The sequence below is a fragment of the Anastrepha ludens genome, chromosome 6, assembly GCF_028408465.1.
Source record: "Anastrepha ludens isolate Willacy chromosome 6, idAnaLude1.1, whole genome shotgun sequence".
Classification (NCBI taxonomy): domain Eukaryota; kingdom Metazoa; phylum Arthropoda; class Insecta; order Diptera; family Tephritidae; genus Anastrepha; species Anastrepha ludens.
Window position 1 is genome coordinate 112,195,441 of NC_071502.1, and position 27,188 is coordinate 112,222,628.

The following is a 27,188-nucleotide window of genomic DNA, read 5'->3' on the forward strand; positions in this document are numbered from 1 at the left end:
CTTATATCTCTTAGCCTAAGCTCTTCGCTTTTAAGCTCTGCTTTAATGATGTGTTGCCTCATGGCTAGGAATTCTGTAACACAATTAATAAAAAATTGGAAGTGCTAATTAACAATGATTAGGACAGTTTAGCTTTGCCTGCTGAAATCAAAATAGTTGAGTTCGTCCGTTTTTTTCTTTTATATAAAAATAAAAAAATAAATAATTGGCGCGTACTCTTCTGCTAGGTGTTTGGCCGAGCTCCTCCTCCTATTTGTGGTGTGCGTCTTGATGTTGTTCCACAAAATGGAGGGACCTAAAGTTTCAAGCCGACTCCGAACGGCAGATATTTTTATGAGGAGCGTTTTCATGGTAGAAATACCCTCGGAGGTTCACCATTGCCTGCCGAGGGGCGACCGCTATTAGAAAAATGTTTTTATTAATTTTGCTTTCACCGAGATTCGAACCAACGATCTCCCTGTGAATTCCGAATGGTAATCACGCACCAACCCATTCGGCTACGGCGCCCATTTTTTTTCTTTTATATATGATATAAAATAATATACTCTGGCTTAAATAAAATATTTGCACATGTCTCGCAATTAAGTTACCTTGCCGCTACGTCTTCTTGAGCCGTTCCCTCTTTTTTATTTTTTTTATTATTTTTTTATCATTAATCAATTTTTTTATTATTTTTTTATATTTTATATTACTTTTTTTTATACAATATATTGTTATTATCTTTTTTTTATTATTCTTTTATTCAGTTTTTATTATTTTTTTATATTTTTTTACTATTTTTTTATTATTGTTTTTTGTAATATTTTTTTTTTTTCATTTTTTTATCATTTTATTTTTGTTGCAATATTTTTTTATTATTGTGTTTTTTATATAATTTTTTTTATTATTTTTTTTTTATAATTTTTTTTTATAATAGGACTATGAATAAGTTCGTGCGGTTTTTTTCGAAATTTGAAACTTTATTGACGTAAAATGGTTACAAATTTAATATTCAAAATATTGTCCATCGCTTACTACTACTTTTTCCCATCTTTCTGGCAATTCACGGATTCCCTTTGTGAAAAATTCGGTCGGTTTTGCCGCAATCCACGAATCGATCCATTTTTTGACTTCATCGTAATTACGGAAGTGCTGGTCAGCCAGGCCATGTTGCATCGATCGGAAGAGATAGTAATCGGATGGCGCAAGGTCTGGACTATACGGCGGGTGGGGTAGGACATCCCATTTGAGCGTTTCTAAGTATGTTTTGACCACTTGTGCAACATGTGGCCGAGCATTGTCATGTTGCAAAATAACTTTGTCGTGTCTATCGGCGTATTGCGGCCGTTTTTCTCGCAGTGCTCGGCTCAAACGCATCAATTGTCGTCGGTAGACATCCCCCGTAATCGTTTCATTCGGTTTCAGTAGCTCATAATACACAACACCCAGCTGGTCCCACCAGATACACAGCATAACCTTCAAGCCATGAATATTCTGCGCCGACGTCGATGTTGAAGCATGGCCAGGGTATCCATACGTTGCCCGACGTTTTGGATTGTCGTAATGGACCCACTTTTCATCGCCTGTCACAATTCGATGCAAAAAACCCTTTCTTTTGTGCCGTTGAAGCAGTTGTTCGCATGCCATAAAACGGCGTTCAACGTCTCTTGGCTTCAATTCATACGGCACCCAATGGCCTACCTTTCGGATCATTCCCATGGCTTTTAAACGTTTGGAAATGGTTGATTGATCAACACCCAAAGTTTTTGCAACCTCTTCTTGCGTTTGAGCCGGATCTTGATCGAGCAATTCCTCCAATTCGGTATCCATGAACTTTGGCGGCGCACCCTCGCGTTCTTCGTCTTCCAAGCCAAAATCACCACTTTTAAAGCGTGCAAACCACTTCTGGCACGTTCGCTCAGATAGAGCATGCTCACCATAAACTTCCACCAAGATACGATGACTTTCGGCTGCTTTTTTCTTCATATTAAAATAATGAAGAAGAATTCCCCGCAAAAACACATTATTTGGCACGAAATTCGACATTTTCAAGTGTGGTAAAAATATTGTTGTTTACGCTTCAAATAAAAAACTTATACTGACGTTTGTGCCTTACGACAGTAGCTCTCCAATGAATGTTTGGAAATGTGGATCGATGGAATAATAATCAAGTTACGCCATCTGTTGTAAAACCGCACGAACTTATAAATAGACCTATTTTTTATTATTATCATTATTTTTTATTATTATTATTATTATTTTATTATTTTTATTTTTTTATTATTACTTTTTTTATTATTATTTTTCTAATTTTTTATTATTTATATATTTTTATTTCTCTCCCCTACAATATTTATCTCCCTAACCACCTCTACAAGTCTACAAAATTTTCTGCATTGCTCTATATTTTATTTTCCACCTACCGTCTGCAGCCACAAAACCACAAATACTTTATTCGTGTATAATTGATATCAATTACAAGATGAATCATTTATAGCATTATAATCTACCTTCACCCATACAAATCCTACTCAATAATTCAGTTACATACCCGCATATTTCAAAAAAGTTTATGTCTTTCAGTCTACTTGCCTGCCTGTCTGTCTGCCAGTAACTGTTCTCATGTCACAGTTAAAAGTTTCTGCATATCAACACGACAACGGTGAGCAGCCGTTACTTTTTTTTTTTCATAGAGTCTTGTTACCAATTTGCATTAATTTGACGCACAAATACTTTCGAAATTTCTTTTTTTAATTCGATATGTAGAATCGATAAGGGCTTTGAACATTTAAATACTAGTAAGTTTGATTTGCAGTTGTAATAACACCTCGTGCGTCATTATATGCATTCAAAAAACAAAAACAAAAAAACAAGGTGAATGTGCTGAAGTGGTACAAGACATTCCTACGAGTATCACAGGAGTATTCTTCGTGATATCGCGTGTAATTCTAGCCTTAGTTTAAAAGTTAAATTATATGGAAACACAGAGGAATCAAAAAAATTGAAAATGTCACGTTGTTGGTGGCAATATTGACGCAATCAAATTTAACACGAATGAAATATCAAATGTGCAATAAAGTGTACAGTGGGAGTTAAAATTTAGTAAACCGTTTGATTGCACCCGAGGTTGGTCTTTTTTCGTCCTGTTCAAAGATTATTTTTGAAAATGATATCCATAAATCGATAGAAAATTAAATTTTAGGAAGCTAACTGGAAGCTCAAGTCGATAATTATAATAGAAATATGTTAAATTCACGTCTAAAGTCGAAAAAGTCTGACCCAACCCGGGGGCCCAACAGAGGGTTAACCCACCATACTTTTTGAGCAATCAAGTGGCACAAGCCTTTTGTTCAAAATGTCTTTGAAATCATAAAAGTACAGGCTCCGGCACTCGAAGTGTAATCAATTAAAAAGACCATAAATTTAGTTTGGAAAATTACTCTGATTCAATTCAAAGTAAAAAATGTGTGAAAATAATACAAAATTCAGAATCAATTTACTTTTGCTTGATATTACCACATTTTGCCTTGACTATGGCCTCGAGACGGTCCAGTAACACATCGCATGCTTATTTATTTACAGGAAATATATTTATCAATATTATATAACGAACTAAAGATACTAACATAGCTACCAAGGCCGATAGGTCTTCAAAATAGTTCCTGATTTCTTTTTAGAGCCCATCTTTTTAAGTCAAAAAGAAGAATAATCTTAATATTTCTTTCCTGGACTAAGGCAATTATACCAAAATATATACTTTATTTATTAATATTTTTTCAATACAAAAGTTTAGTTTTTTATTTTCATTCAACTGATTAATGCCTAAAAATTTAAATTTCTTCTTTAATTAAAAAAATTGTTTAAATATATTAAGTGTATAGTGAAGCCGCTCTTGGGTGGACCCTCACCATTAGTCAGCTTTTGTTCGTTGGAGAGAGGTGTCCACTCAAAAGAGGATAACTTCTTCCAGTACGTAAGATTTGTTATAAAAGGTGGTTAAGTTTCAAGAGCCGGTATTGATTTTAAATAAAATACATTTTTTTAGGAAATTATTGTCATTTCTCTTTGTTATGATAATATTGGTATGGCTGAATTACGTATAGGATAAAATATCGTCCACATCCATATCTTCCAATTTGGGCCATAAAAAGTTCGTTATCATTTTATGATAGCGAACACTATTCACAGTAACTGCCTGACCGGCCTCATTTTGGAAAAAATTCGGCCCAATGATGCCGCCGACCCATAAACCGCACCAAACAGTAACTCTTTGTGGGTGCATTGGTTTTTCGGCAATCACTCTTGGATTATCATTCGTCCAAATGCGGCAATTCTGCTTATTGACGAATCCACTGAGGTGAAAATGTGACCCATCACTGAAGATGATTTTCCTCGAAAATTGGTCATTCACTGTCATGCAAGTCTTTATGCATAATGTTCATCAACGACGAGCGTGAGAGCTGCAATTGTTGGGCACGACGGCGAGTTGAGGTGGACGGCTCTTCAACCACACTATCGCGAACAGCAGCAATATTTTTTTCAGTACATGCTGTACGAGCATGCATTAGTGTTTTCACATCTCCTACAGACCCGGTTTGCTCAAACTTTTGCACAATTTTTCCGATTGTACGCACATTTGGACGATTAAATTGACCGAAAAAATCACGAAGTGCGCGATATGCATTTTGATTTGAACGCCTGTTTTCATAATAAGCCTAAATAACTTTAACGCGTTGCTCGATTGTGTATCTTTCGATGGTTTAAATTGAATTACTCTGAAATTGGAAAATGTTAAATGAAGTGCAGAAAAAACTTGACGTTTAGGTGTGGTTCACATTCAACACCGGCCTTTGAAATTTAACCACCCTTTAGAAAAAAATGTCCGCTCAAGGGAGGTGTCCGTTAGTTGATGTTGCACTGTATTTGCAAATTTTGACTCGTACTGTACACTTAAGACTCACTTACCCTCACCATTCTTAATTCTTACTCCAACGATTTCTTCTCATATGTGTACACCCTGTTGCAAAATTATAAACATGTCAAAATTTTTGTATAAAAATATAATTACAGTTCTACTACAACAAAAATCATGTAACGCAAAGTTTCAAGCTTTGTATTATACAATTTTTTTCTTCAAATTTTCATTAAAACGTTCACCTTTTTTTATAAAAATATAGTTCACACTACAACAAAAACCATATAACGTAAAGTTTGAAGCTTTGTAATTTTTTTTTCAAAATTTCCTCAAAACTTTCAACTTTTTAACTAGAGTTTTAGAATCGTTGTTTTATAGCCCATTGAATTTTAGTATAAAAAAGTGTAAGTTTAAAATGACAAAAGGCCAAGACGCATTCAGTAAAGGTGGTAGCACTAGACCAACAACCATAATTTGTACGTTTGATTGTCAAAGCAAAGCATTGGAAAAGTAGAAAACAACAAATGAATTCGCCTTGATTTATTCAGGGCTGACAGCCACATGGTCACAGCGAAAGAAAAAAAAACAAATCAGCTGATTTGCCGATACTAACTTTAATAGAAAATTTTTGGCAACATTTTCTTTTCTTGACGATTTTTGTGTTCTTTTATATAAAAAAAAAATGCATGCGTGTAATTTGTATGCGTTTTACATGGAAGAAAATTCGTGACACCCCAGCGAAAAAATTGTGTTTTTTTATTAATATGCTTAATTACTAAAAATTAAAATTTCTTCTTTAATCCACAAAATTTTAAACACATTTTAAGTGTACACTAATTATTGGCTCATACTGTAGATTTTGGCTTAACAAGTTTACCTACGTAGAAATTAAAATTTTCCTATGCAAAATACTTAGATACGTACGTAGGTGTGACTGGTATGAAGGCATTTTGCAACAAACCTACCTTTGAGTCAAGGCATTTTGATGTGAAAACGGCAAAAATAGAAAATTGCTTTAGAGCAAACATAGCCTGTTACGATTGCCATATTCCAATTGTCTGTGTCGAAATGAAAATAAGCATTCTAGCGATTTGTAACACGCTGACAACCGACACTGCTGACTTATTGTCTTTTCTCTTGTTTCGCTTCGTCATTCAGCACTGCTTAAAGTGCGCAAAAGTGATACCAAGAGACACCCCGACAGCTGTGTTGCTGCCTGCAAGGACTAGCCACTTGAACTCAATATGCACCCACACGCAGCCCACAAATCCAAACATGTGTGTGTATACCACATACTTACTTGCTATGGCGCAAATGAATGGATGAGTTGTAAATTTGTGTGAATGAAAGACTTTTTCCCTGCTCAATTGGACTGTCAGCGCTTGATGGTGGTTGTGTTTATGACGACGTACGCCAATGGATGGCAGAAAATATTCATAACACATCGCCATTCATTTCAGATGAAACCACACAACTTCCAGCATTACTTGCGGTTCTTATTTGTACTGCATCTCTGGAACGTAAGCGACAGAAGTGTATGAATGAAGCTGAGATGTACGCAACAAACATTCACGCGTTTTTTTTCGCAATCATCATCAACCCTAGCTTTTGTATTGTAGCCTGGCTCTGGTCCTTTGGCAGTCTGTGACGCATTCGAGACCGCAAATATTTGCCGCGCGTGTGTGTGAATATTTAATAGGGATTTTTGCTTGTGACGCAGTTTGACGCAGCAGCCAGCAAACTTTGGCGACGGCCATTGGCAACATCTGCCATTATCCTATTGCCTCACTTCACGTTTGCTAACGGAGTCGCATTAAATTGCCTGTGTGCGTGCCACCGTTTGACTTTGCTGAACTGTAGCTTTGTGTTTCCTTTGCGAATATTGTATTTCTATTGCGTGTTTGCTTGTGATAAAGCTTTACGCTTACAATTTTTTTATTGCTTAAAATGTGCGCATTGGAATTTGTAGCATAATTTTCTTTGTAGCAGCTACCCACTTCCCACTTTTTCTTTATTTTATTGTATTTATTGTAATAGTGAGACACTTTTTTCTGGAATATAAATTTTTTTATTGCAGTTGCGTTGAATTGTGTTTGCTTGTTCCATTTTTAGTTTTTTTTTTTTGTATTTCGTTACATTTTATTTATAAGCAGACTTTTGTATTTTTTAGAAATAATGAACTGTTTTTCTCTGAGAGCCTGGTATTTCCTAAGATAATGTGTATAAGGTATTTCCTGTTGTTGTTGGTTTTGGTGGTGGTGGTGTTTTTGTAGAAGCACCGACAGTTCTTCCAGTCCTTGGCCGAGTCGTTCCGGTAACACAGAATCGTCTGCCGTGGCAATGACCACAAGTTATTCCCTATTGTTGTTGTTGTTATTGCAGCAGCTTATACTAAACCCTGTCAGTGCAATATAGTCTACTGGTCGTCTTCGTCTAGCTCATCTAACGATATGCCCAAAAAACTAGCAGTTTGGACAGGCTGTGTCAAGAGGGAGAGGGGTGTTAGGTGAGTGAGTTTGATGGGGCATGTGAAAAGGTGGTTAGTGTCGTGCGGGGTGCCTTCATATGCTCGACATATATTTAGTATGTCGGGGTCAATTATGGATAGGAGTTTAACCTGCTACAATATGCAGAACATAACTCTGGCATGGCTACGCGCGTCTTTCAGAGTAGTTGGAGCTCTTCATTTGTTGCTGGTGATGGTTGGACTCCGAGTATGGCATTCGGGGGGTCGAGAGCTTAAGAAGGTGATAAGTGTCTCCTGATGAATGTCATTTACCGCATGCCTTAAACACTGTCCGGCCCAGTAGTTGTCGGTTCTAGATCTCGTCGGAATAGTAGAAGAAATGCCTGCTGACGTGCCTGAAAGGCGGCTTAGGTTCCAGCAGCTGTATACAGGTATGAAACCAACGGTAGCACCAGATTAGAAACTTTTTGCTGAACATTTTGTTGTGCTCCTTGAGGCACAAATGCCATTATGTGGGTGTTGTATACGGGACATGAGGAGACATCCCGTGGCTGTCCTGATTGCAGTGTTTTGGCATGTCTGAAGTTTAGTCCACTGTGAATCATTAGTGCCATGCGACCAGACAGGCGCAGCACAATTCTGAAACCACTGCCCAATTGCTTTAAATGTCGTCAGGAACATTTCTTTGCCTTTACCCCAAGTACTGCCATCTAACGATTTTGGACTTTAGTAGTACATAACTGCTGTTATATGCGCGGAGAAGGAGAGCAAACAATGAAAGGTAACTACCAAAATTTTTGGATTGGTTACTGTCGGTGTGGTGTGTCGTCGACTTAAAGCTTGAGCTGTAGTTTGACCTCCTTTGCCCAGATACTAAAGAAGGTTGTCGTCTATTTAGTAGGGAAAGTTGAAGATTCCTCTCAGTGAATAATCGAGAGGTGAGGTAATCGTTAACTTTGGAGCACAGGCCATCGATGTCATTGCCCGACGCCATTATCGACTCCCTCTGGTGACTGGGGGAGCTTCGATATATAGAAGTTGAAAGGTAAAGGTGATAGAACACCACCCTGCGGAACACCTTGCTTTATCCTCCTCTGTTTTGAGTTTTGGCATCGGAGAAAGACTGACGGGTGCCGACTATTCAAATAATTCGCGGACCACCTCTTCAGTCTCAGGGAGTCTCGACTGTATACTGTCATCTAATAGCGTGAAATGGCTGACTGTATCGAAAGCCTTCTTCAGGTCCAGTGCTACTAGGACAGTCCTCTCGCACACTCTTCGATATCCATGCTGATGTGTGGCTGGGGCCAGAGTGTAGAGTTTGAGCAGGAGGGCTTCAAGAGTCTTCACTACTGGGAAAAGTGAGTTATCGGACGATAAGATTACCATTGGTTGGCGGGTTTCCCAGGTTTCAGTAGTGGGACCACTCTCCCTGCTTTCCACTTGTCAGGAATTATGAGAGTGACCATAGATATATTCAATACCCTCGTGACGAATCTTACTACGAGTGGACCCAGGATTGCAGCATCAGGTTGTTGGAAGATACCCAGTCGAATGCTTTGCTGCCTTAAAAAAGGCGCTCATAATCAACATCAGCATTTCCATTTCATAGCTTACTCGAAAATCTTCAAGAAGGTGGTAGTAATACAGTTAGATACACATACATACATACACACATACATACATACATGCATATGAGTATACAAACATTAGCTTTATAACCGCAAATCAAGACAATAAGACGCCATAAATGCTTGATTGAAAAGTTGACCGCCAACATTGCTCATATATGTATGTATGTACATACATGTGTATCGTATTTCCTTAAAAAATAAGGCAAGAGCTTTTCGCTCCTCAACCACCCTCTTCTGTATTGTATCAACTTATACACTTATTCATTATATTGTATATATTAACACACGGACTTACATACAAATGCATACAATTCAATCTTATCGATTGGTTCCTGAGTAATTAGAACTTTTCAGACACAGCTGGCGATGTTAAGCACAAACCACTCGATGCGAGTTTTAACTCGTTTCAATTTTAATTTCAGCTACTCAGCCAATCGAACAATCGACAGTTTGATTGAGCGATCGTCACCAAGTGATAGATCAATTTTGAATAATCTTTTGGATATAAACAGCTGTCGATTGCATTTGAAATAAATCGGAGTGAACAGTTGGTGTATAAATGAATACACATTCATGTACATATTTATGTATATCAACAGTCTGTCTGTATGATTGGCCCATACATATATACTCTGCTAGCTGTTTTGCTGAGCCTCTCTTCCAATCTGTTGTGGACTGCACAAAAAGAGAGGCCTGCGATTGTGGGTCACCCCTGAATGGTAGATGGTTTTATGAAATTTTTTTTTTTTGACAGATATTTTTTTCTTAATTGTTGTTTTATGTCCTTAGTGAATGTCAAATACGACTAGGGCTACAATAAATAAAATAAAAAAAACCCATATCCTCTGTTATGCACAACGTTGTAAAGGTACTTATTTTTACGACGACAGGTGGATTACATCAGCTTGTCTGTACATAAAAGCGGTCCGTATAAATTTGCAAATATCGGTTGTGCTTGATCGGTGCATGATCTTGCAATAAGTTGATTGTGAACATTTTGGGGAGTGTATGTAAATCGCGTCCGGAAATACTCGCATATTTTGAAGAGCAGAGTTTTGAGATGTTATCCGAAGAAAGAATTTCACTTCAGTTATAAAAGTAAGGATAGATTGAAATTGTATAAATACAGTCATCGCCAAAATAAAATGTACACCACATATTGATAAGTTTTGATTATTTATTTATTTATTTTTTAATCTCAATTTGTTTTTTCTTTTTGTAAAAATATTGTTCATACGACAGCAGCAACCATATGAAGCATGGTTGCGAACTGTAAACGCTAATTTTTGAAAACGCCTGCTCCACATTTTATTCATATGAAAGAAAAAACCTTTCACCACAATCACTAGACGTACAATATGATTATCAGACCCATTTTGACTTGACTGATGAGCTTTCGTATGGTGGGAGGCGGTGCAGACACAATCCAACCTAAAGATTCTCATAAAAGTCCAACGATCAGCTTGTGTTAGAATGGCAGGTGCGCTCCGATCGACACCTCAGGCGGCACTGGAAGTACTGGAAGTGATCCTACGAATTCCACACATTGATATATATGTCGAAGACAGACTCATCTGGTTTCCAACAGCGATCTGACAAAGACTATAAAATAAGAATACTCGACGGAAAGTATTAGTCTGCCAGAGTTAGAGTCATATCAGTTGATAGTGGTCACCATATTTATACTAACGGCTCAAAGATGGACAATGACGCTGAATCGGGAGTGTACTCGGAGCAAATTATCCTTAAATTGTTACTTTAGACTCCCAGACCGGTGTAAAAAGCATTAAAGACGACAAGACTAATGGACTTACCTCCGGCAAACCTTACCATTTGTGTTGAGAGTCAAGCAGCGATCAAGTCACTGGCCTTAGCGCACATCAATTCAAAATGTGTTAAAGAATGCAGGAGGTCGCTCTCGGTTATCCAACAACACAATACCACATTTTATTTGTTCTCCGGCCACTCTGGAGTGGAGGGAAATGAAAGATCGGATGTGTGTGCAAGGAAAAGCTCTGAGCTTGACCTTCAGCGAGTGGTAGAGGGCATTAGCATTCCTCTAAACGAACTATACACTGGCCATTGACCTAAGTTAATCGTGGAAACCCATAGAAGGTGGTCTCTCACTACTAACTGCAGGGTTTCCAAAGCGTTATGGCCAAAACTGAATCTTAAAAGGACAAAATGTCTGCATGGATTCAAAAGATCATGAGATATGGAGATGCAGAAGAAATTGCGTTGGTATAACACCTCCCCTGTGAATGCCCTGCACTTCAAAGGAGCCATGCTAAATATCTTGACGATATTGCTTTGAAGTCCTGGGAAATTTCCACTGTCTTTGTTGGTGCCAACCACTTTTCACGGACTTTTGCGCTTTATGAGAAGTGACGGCATTGATCTTTCGGAAATTAGAGATTGCTTTTAAATTTTCGAATTCATATTCAGAAATATATTCTAAGGAAGTCCTGAAAAATGTTTTCCGAAAATTTTCAACAAAAAATTCGTTGCAGCAATCGTTTTGTTGTTTTCAATGGTCCATTTAGTTAACTCTTGCCGCAAGTTCGGATCTTCAACATCAGACGCTTCATCATCCGATTCATAGTTTTCGCAGCCACTCAAACCCTCAATACCTGCACAGCTCCTTAGTTATTCAGCAGTCGGCTGTGCGTTTGGTTCACACATGGTCGGAGGTTCGTTTGCGATGTTACTCCAATCAAATAGCCTGCCCACAATTGGTTCACTTTCCCTCTTTAACTTTTTTTTGCTGACTAACTAATTTTTCAATAGTTTTAAGTAATTAAAATGCTTATTTCAACTTACAAAATTCTCACACAACTTTTCGCGAATTCGCTTTACTTCTGTTTGGTGGTAGGGGTGAATGGTGCAGCATGCCGCACAATTAATCGAAAAATTTCCAGTGTTTTTCTAACCATCTAATAATCGAGTTCCAACATAGTTCTTTAACTTGATTTCCAATAAATACTAGAGAACTACATTAGAATTTTAATGTAAAATCTATGTTTGTTGAGAGTCAACAGCTTTAATTGAACATCGATACTAAATCAATGACAAACTCACATATGAAAAGGAAAGAAGTTAATTTGTAATTCGTGAGAATTGCTCTCCTCTGTTATTGTTTTCTCCATATTTTGACACTCAATGACCCTGTTTTGCACACAGGCTCGTACATATCGCACTTGTTACGTTAAAGCGTAACAACTCAAAATTTCCAAATTTTAGTTTTTTGCAAGAAAACAATGTACAGTGGTCGTCTTTACCCACTGTAAAAATCGTTCAGTGATTTGTCTAGTCTTTCCTTAAAAAAACCGTTATGACTCTCTCTTTGTTTTCAGAATTACTTCTTTTGTCTCAACTAAAGAATTACATTTTTAGTTGTCTCCAAGTGTTTGAAGAAATTTGTGTCACATAAAGTGTAACATTTTGAATTGTGCCTATTTACTACCAAATTTTATAAATATTGTAATATTTATCAATTCTAGTGAGTATTTTCAGTTAAACAGAGACAACTCAAAATAACACCACTAAGTGTATACAAAAATTTCAGGAAAAGAGTAACAACTCAAAAATTTGTTATTTTAGCGCAACTACTAAACAAATAAGAATGAAGCAACCGTTATATTGTTTTTAATGATATTTTCGTGGAATTACATATTTTTTTCCTTGTAATATATTATTAATATTTACGGAAACAGTTTTTCGTCTCTACTAAAAATGTTCAGATTTTGAGTTGTTACGCTTTAACGTAACAAGTGCGATATATTCCTTTTTTGCTTGCGATACTTCAAGTGGGATCTCCATTTGCGTCGAAGTTTAGTTGCTGAGAGTGTGTGGCGCCTATCACTCTCCACTTTGCTTTCACAAAAGTAAACGTACGCTTTTATTGCTAAACTAAGTAAGTTGTAGTCCAAAACACGCACTCATATCTGCAAAAAACATCTTTGTCAAAAATATTTATTGATTGTTGGTTTCTTGGAACTTCCATATCGAATTGCGAATGAATAGGAATATAAATACGTAAAAAACACATATGAATCAGAAACTGGTGATTGTCTGCTGGAATGGAAACATTTGTGCCTATGACTACAAAAAAAAAAAAAAAAACAAATTTAATGAAAACAAATTATTGTTTATAAATTTCTAGCAAATAGAAGCATAATTATCTAAATTAGGCACGTTTTTTTTAATTGTATTGAAAATATGAAACTTTTTTTATATGAAATGATATTTTTTTTATAATTTTATTATATTTATTTGTATTAATTTTATAATTTATAATAATAACCATAATTTATATTTTATACCAGATTTTTATTTTTTTTTATATTTTTCTTTAATAAAAGTCTTCTAAATCAAAGACTTCAAAACAAATCCAAATCAAGGTAATGTTCAGAAAGCCTCTAGGTATGCAGTTTATTCCATTTCAGTATAAAAAACTATTTGTCAAAAATCAACGCGATTTTCAACTGACTTTAAACTTATGCTATGTTCTCACGGCACGTAATGCGCTCTCTCGTTCGTAATTCGCTTCACTATTATCCGTCGAATAATACGGAATTCGCCATACAATATTTTGAGAGTGAGTTACCTCCTTTGTAGGTAATGCAGTCTCAATTACCTTGCAAATTACGAACAAATCGATGTCTTACCGAATTTTTATCGGAAAATTATCGAAGTTATCAGTCAAGCCAAAATAAAAAGAATAGCAAAGCAAAGCAAAAAAACGTCAAATACTATTCAGACCAAATACAATATTTTATAATAATTGAGGTAAAACAAGAAATTCTTAAAATAAATATTATGCCCAGGATGTTGCTCAACCCCTCAAGAATTATGGAGGAGACAAAATTTTCTTTTAGTTTTTTTTTCAACTCTACTTTTTCTAATAGTATGTGGCCGCTATGATATTCACGCAACTCATTTATCTTCTTACCCCATATTTCTAGCCCTTTCGCCGGCCTGCTGCCATTTGCCGACACATTTTCTTATCGCTTGAAAATTCAAGGAATAAATTAAGTAAAATCTTAGTTTTAAATTACTTTGATTTGGCGGTTGAATGCCAAAATTTGAATGAGAATCTAAAAAAAAAAATACAACAACAAAAAGCGTACACTTTGACATTCAAACCACCAAACCGCAAGAAAAAACAAATCAGCTGTTCTACTGGTTTCGTCTCGTATTGATTCACCTTGGCCACCTACAACCTGCGTTTTTTGTCTTTGTAGTCTGGTCAAATACTCATTTTTTATAGATATGTTTGAGGAATTTTTTTTAAGAGAATAAAATGCGATCATTTTGATTTTATAGTATGCTATTATTGACAAAAAAACAATTTTTTTTTTTACATATTTTTTGTAGTAGTGTGGCACGAAAGTAAGCGTCTTAAACAAAGATAGGTGGCTTGTCAACAGGATTTTGGCTCTTCAGGACATTTGAAACCAAAAAGTTAAACTGATTATTATTCTGTAGACTTGTTATTCTGGCAGGTGCTACAATGGGACTTTTTTTTTTAAATAACAAAATGTCGGAGTTTTGAAAAAAAGGTATGTTTTTTGGGTGGAAATCAGACTGTAGTATGAAAAGTTAGGACTGAAAAGAAACGGAAGTAAATATTACGCCATCCATACAGAGACGATTCTACACAAGATTTGCTCTTTCCAATAAAACAAATGAATGAAAAAAATAAAAAGAATAAAAATAAATAAATAAAAAAATATAAAAAAGCGAATTTGAAAAATAAAAAAATTAAAAAACATAACAAACAAAAAATTGAAAATTGAAATGAAAAGTAAAATTAAATTAAATTAAGTTAGAAAAAGAAAAAATAAAATAAAAAAGAGTGTAATAAAAAAAAAAAATAAAAGGGAGAAATAAATAAAAAATAATAATTAAATAAAATAAAAAATTTTAAATAGAAAAAAATATAAAAACAGAGAACAAAAAAAAAAAAACAAAACAATTATAAGAAATAAAATAAAACTAAAAGAAAAAAAAAAAAATTGGGTAAAAAAAAAAAAAAACATTAAAAAACAAAATACAAAAATAGAAAAAAATTAGAATATTGAATTGAAAAATAAAATGAAATAAAATAAATAAAAATAAAATAAAAAACTAAAACGGAAAAAAGAAAATAAATAAAATAAGAAAAGGAGAATAAAAACAAAAAAATAAAAATAAAATAAAAAGTAAATAAAAAGCAAATTAGAAAAAAATTGGAAAATTAAATTACAAATTATCATATTTCTTTTGTTCACAGCTGAATTAAATTCCAGCCTCTAAATAGAAACCCTGTAGTCGATATTGTCACTATGTACTTTGTTAATATTAATTTCCGTTTAAGCGCTAATAAATCTAAAATTTCTTAACATTATTTTGTGGATGCAAATTTTTTTGTTGTTTGCTCGCTTGATTTTACCTGTGTGCGTGGGAGTTTAATTTCATTTATTTTTTCTATTTTTAGGAAAATTATGACAAGACATTTTAATTTTATTATCAAAAGTGTTTATTTTTAGATTAAATTTCTATTAAATTGCCCCGCCCCGACTAATTATTTTTTATTATTTCATTTTTTTTTATTATTTTAATGACTAAAAAAGAAAGATAATTCAACATTAAGGGTAAAAATGAAAAATTGCATTTCGTAAGTTAGGGAATCTAGGCAATTTAGCGCGACGGTGGCAGTAAAACACTTATTTTATGGCGTGTTAATAAAAATCGTTTGAGTAAAAAGTAAAAAAAATATTGCTTTATTAAAGCAAATTGAGCGAAAGAAAGTATTTGACGTTATAAAAAAATACTTGAAATCCAAAAAATTCCCACTAAAATTTCAATTAACTTATCTTTTTTGTTTTGTGTTAATTTTTTGCTTTTTGTTGTGTTAATTTTTTGTTTTCTTTTTAGCCAGCCACGCGTCGAAATTCTCAAGCATTGGCACTTATCTTTATACTGCGCCACTATCTGAGTGCTCTCGTTTATTATGAGTTTAGTCAAAGTCTGCTTAAAATTAGTATTAAAATTGTATACGAGGGTTACCTACTAGGCTGTAGAACATATTTGAATGCAAATAAATATTTCATATACATATGTAATTTTTTTTTCGAACCCTTTTTCATAATTTTCGGAACGGGTGTGATAACTCCAAGGCATGTAGTTTGAATTCATCAGGAATTGAATGTGAATTCCAATACAATGAGATTTCCAATAGAATGTGAATTCCAATTCTGTATTCCTATTCTTTAGAAATTGTATGATTGCTTATATCTTAATATACCTGTATACATAAGTGCAGTGCTCGTCGTTATTCCGTATTGATATCATTTTTCTACCCTCAATTCTGTTTAGTAGCAGGGCCCTGTTATTTACTGTTCAACTTTTTGATTATTGTCAACTTTTTGGTGTACAACTATGTTTATTCTACACCTACTGTAATTTTCCCTTTCTGTTCTCGCCTCATTAGTTTAAAAACATTTCGCTATAATTTATAATATTTGCTTTGTTTTTACGCTAGAGTGGCACACTTGTCAGCTGCTTTTCTTCTAAGCATTTATTGTATTATGTACGCCTATGAGCATGATTTCCAGACAGCTGATATCTGAGTTTTAGTTTACGAGTGCTACAACAAAACAAAAAAACAACAACAAAACGTGCCATCAGTGTAGTTTCATTCACCATATCAATTGATACTTCAGTTGTTCAAATTACACATCTGTATTCTGTTCATATACTCTCCAGCAAGGAAAAATGTAATCCCACATTTCGATTGCCGAGTACAACAAGAACTTTTTCTTGACTACGTTCTTCTCATAAGACAATTCTCCTATTCATATTCATCCCCTATCAATATTTCCGTAGTTCACAAATCACCAGTTAAATACTGGCTTAGTACTAAAATTACTTAAAAACAGTTTGAATTACTGCTAAGCCCAAGGCTTTTCCCCTTCTACATTCCTATTCGCTCGAAAAGTCCTTTTTTCTTCATTCGATAAGTGCATTTGCAGTCGTTGTGTAAATCTCATGCTCTATATGCAGCCAAATTCTTCTACCTGTTTTATAAATTCATTCATCGTCTGGTGTAATTATACTCTGAGAGTGGATTCTCACTATTAGTTCATCAAATCTTTGAGAGTTGAGTTAGATATTTTCTCCCTCTCTTTTCTCACTAACATCCCTAAATTCTGTAGGGCATTTCAGCACTAGCTTATATTTGTTTAAAGAAATTGATTTCAAATTTTTGATATGCGATTTTTGCACGGAAAATCAGTTTGATAAATACAAAATTTTTATACTTAAACAAAAAATAGTGCAAGGTTTATAAATTTTGCTTGAAATTTTACAGCTTTAAATTAACGGTATAGAATAATACCTCAGAATTAGGTACTGGCTGTTGTTATTGTAGCAGCATAAACATTCCCATACATATGCGGGGAAGACTGCTGGGGTACCAATCCTAAATCCGGGTCGTTCCGGTTACGTAGACCCGGCTGTCGTGGTTACGGATAGGTAGGTATACCTACACGCAATTCCAATAGTCGACCTGCAACAACTTTGAGCACTAATACCATTGTTTTGCTATTTAACCTCTAAAATCGAAAATCAAAAATTGTAATAAACATTTTCTATATTATATTTATATCGAAATATAAATCAAAATTTTGTTTTCATTTCTGTAAATAATAATAATTATTATATAATTTTTCTGAGGTAAAAAAGGTGTAAAACTCAAGTTTTAACGACCCGCTTACGCACTTATCTAAGACTAAGTAAAAATTTTAAATGGATAAAAGCTAATTCAGTTTTTTTCTAATTTATTCACGAGAACTTTGCCATTCAGAAATAAGCTACCGATTGGAAAAATTAGTTATAGTCTTTCTTAAATAACTAATTTTCAATTTCTTATTATAACTTATTTAAAAAAATAAGTAATAATAAGCTCGAAGTGGGCTTCGTCTGACGAAAAAATAAAGTGGAGCATGGTTTATTTCACTTAAAGAATTCTGAGGGAAAACTCCCAGCGAATCGGGTTTTATTTTGCTTATGACTTGAAAAATTGTGCAGTGACTAGACTTATTGGAGCAAATTAATTTCTCTCCATTTGTGGAGCAACATCAAAACGCCCACCAAGAATTGGAAGAAGAGCTCTGCCAAACACCAAACAAACGATATACATAAGTTCCAATTCTACAATATTTATATGTATACATACTACATACCTGATGGTACTCGTACTAACTAGTGTCAATTGGAACCGTTATGGTTTATTAAAAAGTATGAAAATTTAGCGCAGTTTACGGTATATTAACTCGAGTGTTGCGCAAATGCGCGAATAAAGTGTTTTTTTTTTATGATGAAATGCCTTGTGAGAGCGACCGTTTGTTTGCTGAGGAGAAGCGCCATACAATATAATAGTAGCGAGAATGCTTTATATCCGAGAGTGCTTATGAGCGTAAAATTAAATTTTTTCGAGCCGAAGCAATCTTTTGTTGGATATTTTACAATTGAACTTGCGCTCCTCTATCTTCATTCATATGCTCGCTCAGCACTTGCGCCCACAGCAGTGCTTTATAGCCCAACTTACACACACACATCCACATTTGTTAGCACAGACGTTGAGAGGCCATCGTGCCATATATGAAATTGTTGAAAATGAGTGTATATTCTCTCTCGCCGACCCAACACTACAAGTAGTACTCAGCTTGTTCGAGCTTCACTAGTCTAGCCTCGCAAGTCGATTGAAACGTATGCGAATAATAGGGTAGACAGTAAAGTAAATAATAATAATTTAATATAACAAAAATTGTGATTTTTATGTGAATATTTGCAAAAGTAAAAGAAATCGAGTTGCGCGTGTGAAACTAATAGATATACAGCTCACACTGTGTGTATATTCATATAGGCGTACTACAATTAAGTATGTACATATACATATGCATGAAAGCATTCAGTGCGCGTGTATGTGATTTTTTTTTGTGCGTAACTTGATGAGAAAATTTTAATTTACTTAAAGTATACATACATAAAATTTTTAATGAAAAACGAATGAAGTGAAATGAGTGGAAATTTCGTGCATTAAACCAGCGAAAAGCTAAAGTTGATTGCAAAATCTAAAAAATACAAAAAAAAAAAACTTTAAATATTATACATACAAATAAATAAAATATACAAGCACATACGCGGTGTGCGTGTGTGTGCTGCCGCAGAGCCTTGTCCGACCAGACAACCAGAGTATTTAAAATTGAAATCGTTTTCTATAGAGTGGGGAAGAATCGGAGCAAAGTGCAAAAGTGTGGAAAAGAGGTGAAGTACACAAATTCAAACAAAAATTGTTTTAAAAGATTTAATTGCTTGAATGTCTTTAAATTTGGAGTGTTAAAATTGTGAGTAAGTGTGAAAGATAAAATGTTTCTGTCTAAAATAGGAGTTAAAAAATATTTAATGTTTATTCGTTATAATACATTCGACTTGTAATCAGACAATGGACTTATCTCCGGCAGTGTTTGTGTGCACTGCACTCTATCTGACACAAAATTTCTAAATTCTTTATGTACATATGTATCTACAAAAGTACATATTTCACTAAAAACAAACAAACTGCAGACCGCAGTGGAAATGCAATAGATAAGCGTGTGAAAATCTGTATTTCTGGTGTTGGCATGTTAAAGTGAGAAGTGTGGGAAAATAAACCACAAATGACCAAAATAGTTGAAAAAAAAATTCAATTCAACTCTACCCCGAATAAAAACGTATAAAAGGAAAAGGTAGCACAGTCAACGTTGCGAAATCAAACGTATATACTTATGTATGTATCGATGGTACTTTGCAATAACGACACGACTGAAATTATCAAAATTCTCAGTAGAGCGAAAACTTTAAGCGTTTCATAATTCAGCACTAATATGAGTTCATACAATAGCGCCCTTTTTCGGATTCGTGCCAGTTAACATATAATATGTCGAACGTTTCACAGAAAAATATGGCCATTTATCAAGCTAATTCGCGATATAAATTGAAAAACATAAAATTTTGAGATGTGTCGTTATTGCAGAAGGCCGTGGATATAAACTCGTACATATGAAGCAGTCGCTGCAAACAGGGCAGTTACACACACGTTCAACCAACCAGCCAGTCAGTTCAGTGCGGCAGTCAGGCAATCGCTTAACCTAAACGTGTAGCAGACGAAGTTGACGTTCAACGTCGGCAGACGTCGTCGCAGCCAAACGTCATCGTATCGTCTCGAAACAAGTTTTTAACCTATTTGAAACGTGGTAGTAAAACGCTAACTTCGACTCCAGCAACGCTGCTTTGGCTTCTCAACGTATAACTTTTTTCCTGACTTTTTTATGCATGCTATTTAAGCAAATATATGTACGCGTTTTTGTGTGCGCATATGCTATTAAAAAAACTTAGTGGAAGAAAAACGAATGTTAAGTCAAGTATTTGGTGACGCTGTCATCGCCGGCAGCGCTGTATGGCCGAGAAGGCAGTGTACGACGACGAGTGCATTTTATATTCGTACTCTTACAAACTTTATACAGAGCTACTTCATTCGTTGAACGTGTTGTTGCTGTGCCAGCAGTGGGCCAGCTGTTTAATTGTGGATTTAGCCTGCTGTTTTCCTCGTTCTGTTTTTTTGTTTGTTTTTTGTTAAAATAAGATTCTGTGCTGCTTCTGTGGATGTATGGTACCCTAATCTATGTACATATTGGTTGTTTTTGCTAAGTGCGGTAATCGCAAAACTAAAAAAGAAAATAAAATGAAATTACTATACACATGTGAGTATGCGAGTATTTGGTTGTGCGAAACTAACAGAAGTGCTCATACATGCTATGTCGACTGGCGACTTTACTAATAGCCACTTCGAGTTCTTCAAGCTGCTAGACAACTGTAATTGTACTTTGTTTTTTCTTATTAGATAGTTTCTTTTCATTTTTTAGTTATTTTCTGTGGCAATGCAGTCAAAGTCTGTCGCTCGGTCATGTCCAATAGCTCTTGACAATATTTTTCGCTACTTTGTTGTTGTGCTAAAATCGCTTACGGCAGCATAAAAGCATTTCTCCTTTTTATTGTAGTGCCGATTGTTCAAATACTTACATATATACATATATAAAACTAACAGAGTCAGAAAACGTAAAATTGTAGTTGTCCATAAATTCACTGAGTGGAACTTTTTTAATTACTGCTACACACATTGTATTCACTCATAAGGGGCGTATGTGGGGACTTATTTTGTGTTTGTACTTCTCTTTTCTCTTCTCATTTCATGCCACCTATGAGTTTTTGTTAAAAAAAAGTTCGGCAAATTTAGTGTTGAAATTTTGGCGTTCGCTCGCCGCGACGTGTTGAATACGTCATGGTATTTATTTTGCGGTATTTATTTTTTCGGTGGTTAAAAATGTATTTTCTCTGGCTTATCTCCAAATGTATGCACGTCTTCAACGCCTTTAATTTGGTCGAGTTATTGCTCTTTTTAATTAGGAGAAGCTTAAATTCGTAGCTTATCTTTTGTGTAACGGAATAAATTTATGTATGCCAAAAATTAGATTTACAAATATTTGAAAATTAATTGTTGATATAAAAAACTCAACAACAACTAGGATGGCTTGCATTTCAATATACCTTCTTCATTTCAAAATTTAGCTAAGAAGTCAATAAAATTATCTAAAAGCACTAGAAGACATAGACAGCTGCTGGTGTATGGGATATAAAAAAGGATGTTGGATTTATGAAACTGCTTTATAGTGGCACTTAAAGAAATATTTTGCCAGTGAATAAACAGGAGGAACTATTGTTGTAAACAACAATGCAATATGGCAGCCTTTTGTAGTGGATCGCACAGTTAAAGTTATGTTAGTAATCAGAGAGTTCTAGTCGAAGTTAGGGGCTTTTTTGTAGAAGCTTTTCTACCTCTTGAAATTCAATTAGTCACCGCGCGCATATAAATCTAACGTCATCGTCAACACCAGTTTTTGCAAAATAGAGAGTCTTAATCTTTTTTACAAATAATAGAATCGGAAAACGTGTTTTTATATTTGTCGAAATTAGTTTTTTGCAAAGCCTGTAAATAAGAGATTGCTTGTGTTCAAAGTTAATAGGATTACCATATACCCGCGCTACATCTGAAAATCAAATAATTTCATTTAATGATGTTATTAAGAAAATTGTTGTTCACACTTTAATTGTTTTTGGTCGATTTTAGTCAAGAGAGACAATATGGGAGACTTACACGCTTACGTTATATTGTTTTTAAAGGCAATAAATAGGAAAAGTACTGCAATGAATCAAACAACAATAAATACGGAAAAGCTGCTCATGATTAAAATGTCGTCTTGATGTTGTTCCACAAGTGGAGGGGTACCTACAGTTTGAAGCCGACTTTGAACGGCAAATGGTTTTTTATGAGGAAGTTTTTTTCTATCTAGTCAGAATATAAATTATATAAAATCGAATTTTATTACGAGTTCGCGTTTTCGTTATTAAATCAAATTCAATTAAATTAAATTGTGTAGAATAAATTAAATCAATTTCAATTGAATTGCACTGAGCGAATTAAAATAAATTAAACTCAATTTTTTTAATTAAGTTAAGTTCAATAAAAACAGATTGAAGTTAAAATAAAATTGCACTGAGCGATTTAAATAAAATTACTAAATTTTATTTAATTAAATTATGGGGTTATATACAGTTAGAATTTTCAAAAAATTAATTTTTTTTTTCTTAATGCACATATTTAAGAATGCACACAGAAAATTTAATACAGTTTCGATGAATATTTTCGAAGTTACACGCAAATTTGATAAGTCGTTTCAGAATGCTTGAAAGTACGAGTACAAGGCAAACTTTAAACGCGTTTTTCTCAAAATGGTGTTTTCAAAGTCGGTGACCAACATTACTCGAAAACGGCTAAACCGATTAGACTCAAATTTTAACACGAGCTTCTTAAATATATTTTTTAGTAATTAATCGAAGATTTTTTTCTCACCGATAAATTTTTGTTTTTTTAAACAATTTAAGGTCAAAATTTCGGTCAAAAATTGATTTGTTTTTTTGAGAAATCGCCATTTGTCAAAAAGCTGATTTTGCTTATTCCTTCGATTAATTACTAGATTTAACATTACTTTAACGAAATCTGTTTGGCTTTATAAATTCCAAAGGATCCGGTTCAGTGGTCACCGCAAAACGTCGTTTTTTTGAGAGGAGCGCCCGGAGATAAGCTGCAGCTTCTTTCCAAATAAATATTTTTACTAATACAAAGTCTTAAAATACAGTTAAAAGATAACATAATATGTGTATAAATGTTTAGATCAATAAATTTAAAAGTTTTCTCAGAAAAAAATCTGGAAAATTCGCTTTTTTCGGCCTTCTAACTGTTTAACTATAACCCCTGAAAGCGTATTTCTAACCTCATCCAATACATTTTTAACGTTTTGCAACACTATTGAAATAAGATTTGATGTGAGAATCACAAGGCTACTAATAAAGTCAAACGTTGCGTTCATAAATTTTAAATCTATATTTATGTACATGTATGTGTGTATGAGCATTCTGAGTAATAGTTTTTATGATTGCGAGAATATGGATACAAAAATATCTTCATGTGAGTTTATATACACAAATGCATATGCATTCCTATGTGCATCGTAATATAAACACAACAGACGTTAGGGCGTCAATTTACAAATTCATTTGTGCCACTTCAGACTTCTCACGCAGCCCAACTTGAGTGTTCTGAGAGCCCCGTAACGATACCGTTTTGCATGCATATATGTACATATGTATGTAACAGCGAAAATACATACAAATACTAGTTTATAACTTCATCCGATGTGCTTGCACGATTCTTCATTTGCACATAAAAATATTTAACCGAAATGAGATGGTATCTGCCTGTGTATCGCATACGATTCTTTTTATTTGTATGTACATAAATATGTATTTCCCTTGGCTTTCTCTAAGTCACTCGCAGTCAACGCAAAATTTTATGTGTTTGACAAAAAACAAAAGCAATAATAAAACTGATTATTGTCACAAATTTACAACTCAACAAATTGCATTGACACTTCTCTCATATATTTATATGTACATATGCACATCTGTACTGCAGCGACGTTTGTTGTTGCCAAGCGCAATACTCATATCATGTCATATACTACTCAGTTGATATATCGTAATAGCAAAAAACAAGAAAAAAACGTTTGTCTGATGATATTCATAAGCGGAAATTTTTGTAGCAATTAAAAGTAATTAAAATGTGTGTTTTTTTAATTAATTTAGAAAAAATTGTTTGAAAACAACTGAGCACAAGCAAAGGGAAAATGTTGCGAGTGGAGAAATACTTTATTATTTATTATTGTTACCGAAATCATTAGCTTGTTAAAAATTTGCTACTCCAAACAATTTTTTGAGTTAAATAGAACAGGGACGAGTACGATCGTTAGCCTGATAGCATGTTTTTTTATGTGCTCTCTGCATTCACGACCCGAAGATGGATAATTGAAATTAAAATGGAGATGTTTTAATGGGGAATGTGTTGAATAATATTCCTTAGTTAGAGACAAAGATGATAGATACCAGGTTTGCTCGTTAGGTATTGTGAAAACAAAAATTTGGGTTTGTTTAGTGTTTCACTAAGCTAAAGCTAAATTTTGTGAAACACAAAACGAATGACGTAGAATCAAAGGTTCCCCTCAATTTTTTTTCACAATACATAACGACAGTCGGTTCTACGTTACCGAAACGACCCGAATTTATATCCGCCCAAGGACGGTCACTCCGACAGCATTCCCGGTATTTGAGTATGGAGAATGTATATGATGCTACAACAACAACAACAAACCTGATATATATCATCTTCGACTCAAATTCGTTCATAGCCGCATAACGGTTTGCTAGGTAGTAAACCTCTAAAGATCTTTTCACCATGAGTTAGAGTATGTCTCTCCTCCCGACTCTCACAGATGGCATTCACAATAGATAAAACACTGGTAATTGCTAATACACAGTATAAAATAGTATTTTTATTTACAAATTTGGAACTTAATTTGTATTAAAAAACCAACACCTATGTTTAGGAAATACTCAAAATACTTATTTTATTTTTAGAAAACTATAGCCATGCATGACAAGAATTTTAAATAATTTCTTGAAACATATTAATTTAGTGCATATAAAGTAAAATTTGTTGGGTCGGAATATATTTTATTTTCCAAATCGATATTTTTAGAAATTCAGAAAAAAATAAAAGACGGCAAAGAAATATTTATTTATTCAAATAAAACAACAGACAAAAAAATATTTGTTTATTTAAATAAAACAACAGACAAAAGAAATATATCTAATTAATTCCAGTCAAACACGCTTTTAATTAGCATAATACATTTTTGGTTCGAAAGCTGATCAGTGCTAAAATTAGCATAAATATTTGTATCCAATAAATAATTCAACAAACTGTGCCTCTATTTTGTCAGATACTGAAGAATGTGGGAGTGTTTGTGCAAACTATTGAAATACATTTTTTTATTGAAATCTAAGTTTTGCTTCTTAGAATTTAATATTTAGTTTTAGTTTTTATAATCTGAATCAGAAAATTTCGTACTAGTCGATACCAGTTTAAGCAATAATAAATATACAAATTGTAAATGGGTTACAGTTACTTTATACGAGGGTTGTCTTTTGTATTATGCGCCTTTACAACACTACATGCGATGAGCTGTAGTTCGATATTTTTATTGAAACATTTGGTAGTTTTTTAGCATAAACGTTTTTCCTTATGAGCTTTATTTGATCTTTTTTCAGTGAGTTGAAAAATACATATGTACGAGTACATCTCTCCTAAAAAATGGACTTAATGCGTGAAAATTTTCGTGCAATGATTTATTACGATTTTCAACGTTGATTACTTCAACTTTTGGTAGTGAAGTATGACGCTTAGCCACTATGAAACTCTCATACAACGAGTTACAACCTGCCCGCCGATTGTTGCAGGTTGAATTCCATGACTTTTCAGACTTTAAACGCATTTTTCTTAAAATGGTGTTCTCAAAGTCTGTGACCCACATTACTCGAAAACGGTTAACCGATTAGTCTCAAACTTTAACACGAGCTTCTTAAATATATTTTTTAGTGATTGAAGATTTCTGCACACCAATTAAATTTTTTTTTGTTTTTATAAACACTTTAAGGGCGAAATTTCGGTCAAAAATAATTTTTTTTTTTCTTTGTTTTTTGAGAAACTGCCATTTTGTCAAAAAAATTTATTTTCCTTATTCCCTCCACTACTTACTAAATTTAGCATTACTTCAACGAAATCTGTTTGGTGTTTTAATTTCAGAGGATCCAGTTCAGGGATATAGTGGTCACCGCAAAACCTCTTTTTTGAGAGGAGCTCCCATAGATCAGCTGTAGCTCCTTTCCAAAAAGATATTTTTACTAATATTAAGTCTTAAAATACAGTTAAAAGATAACATACATTGTGTATAAATTTTTAGATCAATAAGTTTTAAAATTTTCTCAGAAAAAATTCTGGAAAATTCGCTTTTTTTCGTACTTCTAACTGTATATAACCCCTTAATAAATATAAATTAGATAGGGATAGTTATAAAATTTGTGTAGAGTGCCAATAATTTGAGTTCGTCGCCTGTCTGAGTGCCTTTATAGTTGCAGCATATCGTAAGAGATTATCCCGCCCTGTACCCTACTGCGTCTGTTTGCGCAGACCTTTACTGGCGGTTAATCCTCGTTGAAGTTTCACTATGTCTTTTAATCCCGACTTAGTTTGTAAATCCCGAATATACGATTTTTTTACATAATTTTTTACATAATAATTTACATAATTTTTTGGTACTTTTTCGTTTACCAAGTCTTCTTTATTGACACGCCAGTGCTTTATGGATGTTGAGCACAATTTAGCATTGCCAATGGTTATCCAATAGAATCCTTTATCAGTCCTATTGAATATTAGCACATATATAATGCGCTATCTATCAATTAATATTATTGAATAGTTCTCGTTGATTATTTACGCACTTAGCATTTTAAGTTTTCTTTTGCATTTGTACCTATGCACTTATCGCTCACTCACAATTTCTTAGAATACTTTATTTTTTATGGGGCTGTATTTTGCTTGTATTTGCGTTAATGAGAAGTGCGCGTTTAGTGTTGCATTTCCGGTATTTGTGTGCGC

General features: G+C 34.0%; 1 protein-coding gene across 8 annotated transcripts in view; it reads left to right on the top strand.

Annotated features, from left to right (window-relative positions):
- Positions 1-27,188, top strand: part of LOC128868881 (dentin sialophosphoprotein) — a 143,762-nt gene that overhangs the window by 66,188 nt on the left and 50,386 nt on the right. For 2 of the 8 annotated variants that reach the window (XR_008455171.1, XM_054111442.1), the window contains exon 1: positions 18,662-19,306. The exons of 4 other annotated variants lie outside the window; for them this stretch is intronic. The gene's annotated coding sequence lies outside the window, so the exon portion shown is untranslated. Of the gene's footprint in view, positions 1-18,661; positions 19,307-19,361; positions 19,387-20,700; positions 20,782-27,188 lie in introns of those variants that run through there. 2 more of the 8 variants (XM_054111447.1, XM_054111450.1) reach the window with 2 other exon arrangements.